This window comes from Meriones unguiculatus, chromosome 1, assembly GCF_030254825.1.
Source record: "Meriones unguiculatus strain TT.TT164.6M chromosome 1, Bangor_MerUng_6.1, whole genome shotgun sequence".
Taxonomy (NCBI): domain Eukaryota; kingdom Metazoa; phylum Chordata; class Mammalia; order Rodentia; family Muridae; genus Meriones; species Meriones unguiculatus.
The window spans coordinates 121,471,687-121,480,024 of record NC_083349.1 but is presented as its reverse complement, the minus strand read 5'-3'; the positions used below and the strand labels follow the sequence as shown (position 1 = coordinate 121,480,024).

General features: G+C 42.1%; 1 long non-coding RNA gene across 3 annotated transcripts in view; it reads right to left on the bottom strand.

Moving 5' to 3' along the window:
- Positions 1-8,338, bottom strand: part of LOC132646859 (uncharacterized) — a 43,314-nt gene that overhangs the window by 12,084 nt on the left and 22,892 nt on the right. For all 3 annotated transcript variants that reach the window (XR_009585199.1, XR_009585200.1, XR_009585196.1), the window contains one exon: positions 2,741-2,841. This is a non-coding gene — a long non-coding RNA (uncharacterized LOC132646859). The remainder of the gene's footprint in view (positions 1-2,740; positions 2,842-8,338) is intronic.

The window sequence follows — 8,338 nt, the reverse complement described above, 5'->3', positions numbered from 1 at the left end:
TGTGAGCCCCCATGGACCCAGGTTAGTTTACTCTGTAGGTCTTCTTGTGTTGTCTTTGATCCCTCTAACTCCCTCAGTCCTTCTTCCCACTTTTCCACAAGACTCCCCTAACTCTGCCTATAATTTGGCTGTGGGTCACTACATCTGTTTCCATCAGCTTCTGGATGAAGCCTCTCAGAAGACAGTTACGTTAGGCTCCTGTCTGCAGACACAGCAGAGTGTCATTAATAGTGTCAGGGGTCAACTTTCTCCCATGTGATAGGTTTTAAATTGGGCCAGTCATTTGTTTGCTATTCCCCCAATCTCTGCTCCAACTTTATCCGTACATTAATCATAGGCAAGACAAATTTTGGGTTGAAAGTTTAATGAGTGTTTTTTTTTTTTTAAGCTCAAACATAAGCCATATATGGTGGTAAGTGGCTTTAATCCTATCACTTGGGAGGCAGAGGCAGACAGATCTCTCTGAGTTCTAGGCCAGCCAAGGCTAAATAGTAAGGCCTTGTCTCACACGCACATACACACACACACACACACACACACACACACACACATACGAACACAAACACACACATACTCACACACAATGTGACATTGTGCGTGGAGTTGCTTTTTGCTCCATCACTTACTTTTCCTGAGTACCTGCAAAATCAAAAAGTAAAAATAAAAAAGAAAAGAAAAGAAAAACTGATTTCAGTCCTCATACTTAGAGGGTTCAGTCCATGATGCAAGGGAAACCATGCTGGAGCACCTCAGTTCTCATCATGGTGATCCAAGAAGCAAAGCAGACGAATGCTATCTACACTCCTCATTGGCGCAATAAATATAGCTAAAAGTAGTAAACAATAGCCATACGTAAGCCTGCATGCTATACTGTCTTGACATTCCCTCTGCCAAGTTCATTAGTCTATCATATAGAGCCTTATGTCTAGGAAGTCTAGGGACAGGGATCAACTGCATGCAAACTTCTTGCTAGAATATGCCATGTATTGCCTCTGTCTCAGTTCCCAGTAGAGTCTTTGGCTCCACTTGAAACCTTGCTGTTGCTAGCATTCTCCTTTGTACTTGTGTCCACCAAAATTGAACAGTGACTACCATGGGTAGCATCTGCCCTGCCGTGTTGGACTAGATGCTCTGAAACCATAAGCAAAGCAAATGCTCCTTCCTCAAATGTGTCTACTGGAATTTTTTTTTTTTTTGTCACAAAGATAAAAAGGAATACATGTGCTCTCTAAGACGCTGAAATTTAAAAGGTGAAGCAAAAGGAAAGAACTCAAGACCCATCCCTCTCCAGCCGCCACCTTGCACAGGGGGTCTATCCAACGCCTTCTCATAAAGCATTTATATGTACGATAACTGGGAGTGCTTGGGACTTAGTAATGTAGCAGACATAGAACATTTTTCTCACTTTATCTTTACAACAAGCTGCTGTAGAGATACTTGAGACTGTCCCCTAATGCAAATGAAGACAGACTGGACTTGAGAAAGGTCTAGTGAGCTGGGAAGAGGAATCCACAGAGCTCCTGGGCTTGTCTTCAGCACCTTCTCTCTCATCTCCTCTCTTGTTCTCACTCTTCCCCTACTTGTCTTCTGGAATGCTTCCTTACATCCCTAGGCCTCAACTCAGAAACCATCTTGTCAGAGAGACTTCTTAAATTTCCCTAGCTAGCACAGCTCTGACTTTCTCTCTTCCAAGTTGTTTTGCTACCATGTAGAATGTATTAGCACCTTCCCTGTTTCTAGACTTATCTCCCCTCACTAGAACCCAGTACCCATACAGATAAGGATGTTGTGTCAATCTTTGTTCTATCCCTGACATCCAGCTGCACATAGAACAGGGGTGTGGGAAACGTTTCCAGACTCATTGCCTCTTCATATCCTCTAAGCATCTTCTTTGCTGAATTGAGTTGTCTTGCCCCCTCTGGGCATCACGGCCTTCTCTGGTATAATAAGGCAAGTAAAACAGGATATGGAGTTTCTGCTTCTGCTTTGTACAGACATTGGGGCGGGGGCTTTCAGATCTTCTAAAGAGGAAAATTACTTCTTTGCTCAGGAACTCGTCCCATTGTTTAGCCACACTGCCAGGAAATTCTTCTGCAGATCTGACCTAAATTTGTCCAGCTGTGGCTGCAACCAACTTTGTCCTGGGTGGTCCTCAGAGGGGACAGCTGGAGAAAGAACTCTTTGTGTCAAATGACACAGCGTCCCACCCAGACCATGAGAGAGAAGAAGGTTTCATGTAAGCTGCTAGCCTCATGGGTTTCACAGCCGGAGAGGTGGCCAGACTTCTATGTAGACAAAGGCTCCAGAGGAGCCAGCAGATCTGGCTTCAATTCTAGTTCTTTTCTGCTAGGTGAGATGAATATAGCCATCTGTCCTACAGAAATATCAGCTGTCCATCAACGACATGAAAAAGAATACCTGGAGGCTCTTCTTTTTGTATATTTAAAATAGAAACTTGTAACTCAGATTTAAAAAAATAAATAATATATTAACCAGCCTAAGCCCACAGTCAACTTTCAGAAGAATTCTGTGTATCGCATTCATCAGTTACCTCATTACTTTTTATAATTTCCTCTTACCCCTCGCCCATCTTTGAGACCCCTTCTGATCAGTTCAACACAATAAAAGGAAATTGCTTGTCAAATAGTGAAAGTTTCTAATGTCAGTCAGAGCATGTCTTAACTACCTGAGAAGCTTGGAAAAAAAAATCCTCAGGCCTCAGGACTACTGGCTGACTTACCTTAGACTTGGAGTCTCTTCACCACCTCATGACATTCACCTAATTCTGGTTCCAGCCATCTCATTATGTCTGTTGCTCCATCAAAAGTGTCAGGGCAGCAACTGGCAAGGCAGAAGCAGAAAGAGCCCAGGCTTCAGACAGGCTGCCTCTCTCTGCTGTGGGCACAGGCAGTTATTCTCAGCAGCATTGCTAATCCAACTGTGATGCTCACTTCAGTGTTTCCTTCTCACATAAGCTTGTTTCCCAGATTTTACCTATGGGCATCCAGGCACGGAGAAAGTGCTTAGTGCTAGAAGCCATGTGTGACTACTGTGAAAATGGCAAATACAGGGTTTCTTGCTGGTTGATTTTATATCATCACAAGGCCTGCTTCCAAGGCTCTGATGCCCAGCAACCAATAGATGAGTACAACCTAGGGGAACTCAAAACCTAAGGGTAATTTCTTATTCCACTCTATTGGAATTATGGGGTTCTGGATCCATGGGTGTATTTGACTTTTAGAATAACAGACTGCATAGAATATACACAGAGAGAGATTCACAGAGACATAGAGACACACACACAGAGAGACACACAGAAATGGACACGCACATATGGAGATTTCCAGAATGACTTCTAAACATTAGCTCCAACAGTGGCTGTCTAAATGCTGAAGAGGCTGAAACCTGTAGCTGCTCAGGCCCTGAAGCTGTTGCATCAACAGTCGCAATTGGGTGCTGAAGTCCTGAAGGACTCTTAGAAGGTTGTGGGCCTCAGTACACATTGGAAACCAAAGAAACTGGATTCAGATATCAACGAAAAATAGCAGCAGTGGGGATAGACACACCATGCAGCTGAAGGTGAGGCAAGGACACAAGCTTGAGTTTTCCTCATGTCTGGTCTGCCTGGCACAAGATGCTGCCCACTCGGGGGGAGGGTCTTGTCTCCTCAGTTAACTGAGAGAAGCCGTTGCTTCACCTCCGAGTAACAGATGACTTAGCTCTGGAATCCTTTTCCTGCTGTTCTCTGACATCGGAAACTCATAGCTAGGGTTATAGTTTGCCTTCTGTTGATGTGGTAAACACTGTGACCAAAAGCAACTATGGGAGGAAAGGGTTTATATCCGCTTACAGGTCACACTCGATCACAGAGAAAAGCCAAGGTGGAAAGTCAAGGTGAGAACTCGGGGGCAGAGACCATGGAGGAATCCTCCTTACTGGCTTTACTCTCTCCAGTTTGCTCAACATATATGTATGTATGTATGTATGTATGTATGTATGTGTATATATATATATGTATATGTATGTATATGATGTATATGATACACACATATATATACATATGTATGCATATATATATATATATATATATATATATTTGTGTGCATATATATATCCCAGGATCAATCAACTATCCAGAGATGACATTGACTGCAGTGGGACAGTAGTTAGCAATCAAGAGACATGCTCACAGACTAGTCTGATAGAGACAACTCCTTCATCCTAGGTGTGTCTATGTTTATATCATGTCGGTGAAAAGTAACTATGGTAATGAGGCTTGGGGATTAGAGACCTGCAATTGTCTTAGGCCACATGCTTACACCGGCTCTAATGCAGTGTGTCCAGTAGACACTCCTCTTTGCTTATGGTGATTTGCTTTCCTCTTGTCACTTGGGTCCTCGCAGAAAGGAAAGGTGGTGGGCCAGTTAGGCACTAGACCTCAGTCCCACCTTCAGTTGCTAGGTTTCTGCTATTGTATATTCCATGCTCACTACAGATCAGCTGACCACTAGCAACATTTTTCTAGTAAGGCTTGTAATCATCAACTAGAGTTCCAGAGTAGCACAAATTCTGCTGGCTTTGGATCAGACAGTGTTGGCTTTATCTCTGAGTACTTGCACGGGTGACCTTGGGCAAGTCAGTTGATCTAACTAGGCCTGTGTTGTCAGTTACAAAATATAGATATTAATGTATGCCCTGCCTAACTTGTTTGACTGACATGTGAGATGAAATTTGAAAATGTGTTTTGTAAACTATGAAATTTCATCCAAATAAAATAGATACAGCACTAATTTTTAAAGATGAAAAAAATGTTTTCAATATATTACAGTTTAAAGTGCCATGGGCTTTTTTGTCTTTCAACAAAATTTTCATTGGAATTAGCATGCTAAGAAAATTTGGCAGTGACCCTGAATGGCAGATAAATGTCATGTGAAAGCTATGATCACTTGTTGGTCATTTAACGGTAAACATACATTCCTAGTATGTGTTTGGCCCAGTCTACAAGACTTGGAGAAGAAAGGCTTGAAAGCCAGTTAGCAATCAACTCACAATCTAGTCAGAGACAGGAAAGTCACTATGCAGCCACAATCCAATGCTCGGAATAGAATGCCAATGCTGAGTGAGTGACATTCCATCAAATCCAGCGCAGGTTCAAGGAGAAGCAGCTACTGGAAATACACAGGATTTCAATGAAGGAGAGCAAGGAAGAGAGCTAGAAATGGAGGGAGGGGTGTGCACAAAGGGCGTGAAGCAAGGGAAGAGTCTGTGGCCTTGAAGTACAGAGCCCAAGGGCAAATGCAATGTCAGGGAGAGGCTAGGAAAGATGCAGCACTCAGGACTTGTTTACTCTGAGATATGAGGGGTTCTGATTCATGTTTCAGAAAGACCATCCTGGAGATGTCCTTGGTTACTTAAGTCTTGGGATAAGCTAGAGGCTGGCCTTTACATAGCTGGCTGTCCCATTGGAATCACTTAGGAAATCCAGACTATTGAAATCCTGAATGAAACCACTCTAGCTCTAAATCCCAAGATTCTTTACAAATATCCTAAAAAAAAAGATTGATTAAGCTGTATAAACTGTACTGGAATTAATGGTGGCACTCAACAAGTTATATCTGTGACCTAAACCCCTAAAAATTTTAATCTAATTTTGGTGGGAGAAGTGTCTTTTCTTACATATATATTTTTTTGTTCTTGGATGCTGTGCTTTTCTTTGTGTGGACTACAGTAGAGTTGCATGCAGCCTTAGATGATGACCAGAGATGAGGGAACAGAAGAGGAGGCAGTGTGACAAGTCCATGAGAAAGATAGAATGAAACATCCCTGGCATGCCTACATTTCTGACATCTGGCTTCCAGAGTCGTGAGAGAATAGCAGTCTGCTGTCTTAGAACACTTCCTGTGTAGTCTTTTAAGGCAAAGTGAGCTTGTCCTTGCAATTACTAGAGTTAGCCATGTGAACAACTGTAAATGCAAACAAATGTGTTTGCCTCTCTTTAAAGTCTTCATGCACTAGTTCCTTGGGCTAAGCTCCAATTCACTGGTTTGCTTGAGAAGTGCAAGCCTCCACGATACAATGAGAGACAACAGCCTTACTCTTTTAGCAGTCTTGGTCTTCTTGCAGAGTGTACATATCAGAGGTATCTCAATGGGCCTTCTGACTAAGCACCAGGGACTGTGTATCCTTTTAATCAAGCTGGGAAGAGTTTTCTCAATGGGTTAAATGGGCATACATCTAGGCATATGTATGATATGCATGTGTGTTTGTGTGGGTATATGTGTATGTATGTTCAGCTCCTCCTTCATTAGGTATGTGTTAGTGACATGCATGTCTGTCTATGTATAGCTCCTTCCAGGAGTCATTTCTTTGAGAAGCACTTTTCATGATACTAAAGAAAATATCAGAACACGAGTAATATATACCAGGTCCTGTTGAACATAATGAAGACAAAGCAAAGCAACTGTGATATCTGCACAGAAAAAAAAATATTCCCTGACAACACTTGTGAAAGTGGAGGAAAATGACTTTGAATGCACTTCAAACAATGTCTCTGCCTTCGTTTAATTGAGTTGCTATGAGCAAGTTTCTTGATTCTTGAATCACAGTTTCTCAGGTGAATGAACACAGAACCTTTGAGCAATCCGTTCCATCCTAGAGCTCCTTGATACAGAGCCGTGGCTGTGCTCTGGCATAAGTAAATAAATAGCCAACTGGCAGAAAAATTGGAGTTCAGCATGCTTCAGAGTCTGGAGAAGCATGTAGGAGCCATCAAAATAGAACCAGGTAGTGCCAAACTCGTTGGGGTACAAGGGTCCAGCAAGACATCGAAGCTGGCAGGAAAACTGAGAAAGTCTTGGCCTCCGTGTCACCCTTGACTACACAGACAAAGCAAACCTACATGGTTTTATAACCAGTGCTAACTGAGGAGTAACATTTTCTCCTGTGTTTACTTGGAACTCCTCAAACAAGACAATGCCCATCTCCCCAGAATTACAGTGAGCAGCTATCAGGTAATGAAATAAGATATTATCCCTCACTTGGGGGAGGTCATTTCATTGACAAAAGTTTTCTAAAAGCTGTTTTGTTTTGTTTTGTTTTTAAACTTGCTTAGGTCTAAATCAGTTTTTTTTTAATGAGTAAATCAAACACTTATTTAAGAGGTTTTTATTTACTATAAAGCTTTTATATATAGTTCCTAAATGCAACCAACATTTTTCACATTTTACTTAGGAACAAAGTGGCACATTTCTGAATGGTCTTAGCCCATCATCATAGATATGCCTTGTGCATTTGGGGTAAGTCTTACTTGCTCATTTGTCACCAAGTGTCACCATCGAAAACGGTCGTTCTCAACCTTCCTAATGCTGCAACCCTTTAATACAATTCCTAATGTTTTGATGACCCACCCCAATCATAAAACTATTTTCATTGCTACTTCGTAACCATAATTTTGCCACCATTATAAATTCTAATGTAAAAATCTGATATGCAGGATATCTGATATATGACCCCTAAAGGGGCCATGACTCACAAATTGGGAACCACTGATCTGAAACTTCAGAGGCATGAAAGTGCACACTGAAGGACCACATTATGCTTCTTTTAAGAGTGTCTCCTGGTTTTCATAGAGACAGCATAATCTTGTCCCTTTTTTCAATGTATGCTTCTCTGCCCCACCAGTGCTCCTAGAAGCAGTTCAGTGCCCAGACTCACAAAGAATCATTCAAAATTTTGTGCACCAATTTAGAGCTAAGCAAACTGCTTCCTGGCTCATTTAAGAGTGGATGATCCCTAACTGAGTTCAAGAGGACCACAGGAATACTGGCTTCAAGGCCACAGTGGCCCCGCTTTCTGATCCTGCCAATGGCATCCTGACACTGACTGTGGCCTTACAGAACATTCAGAAAATGAACTAATGCTGAAAAAAGCCCATCTGGTGTGAAAAATCATTCTAAAAATGGAACCCACAGACATCTGAATGTTTCTCCCCATGAACTCCATTCACTGAGCTGAGGATGCTACCCCGTACCATTTCATTAGAATGGGCTCAGATGCTCTGATAAATCTCAACAGAGTGCTCCTCTGCAGAGCCCCATGTTTATGGAAGACATGTATAATCACGCTGCTCCAGGTTTTAAAGATGAGGCAAGCAAAGATAAATATTCCATCATTCATGCTGTGCTCTCTCCTAGGAATCTTTTCTATTAAGAGTTTGATTAATAGTCTAGCCACACTCACTGCACAGAGATGGTTTTTCAAGATGAGGGAAAATGCACACGCTTCCCAAGAGAAGGCAAAGAAGGTTTGGGTGGGCCTTTTCCTTGTCTGAGAGGAAATC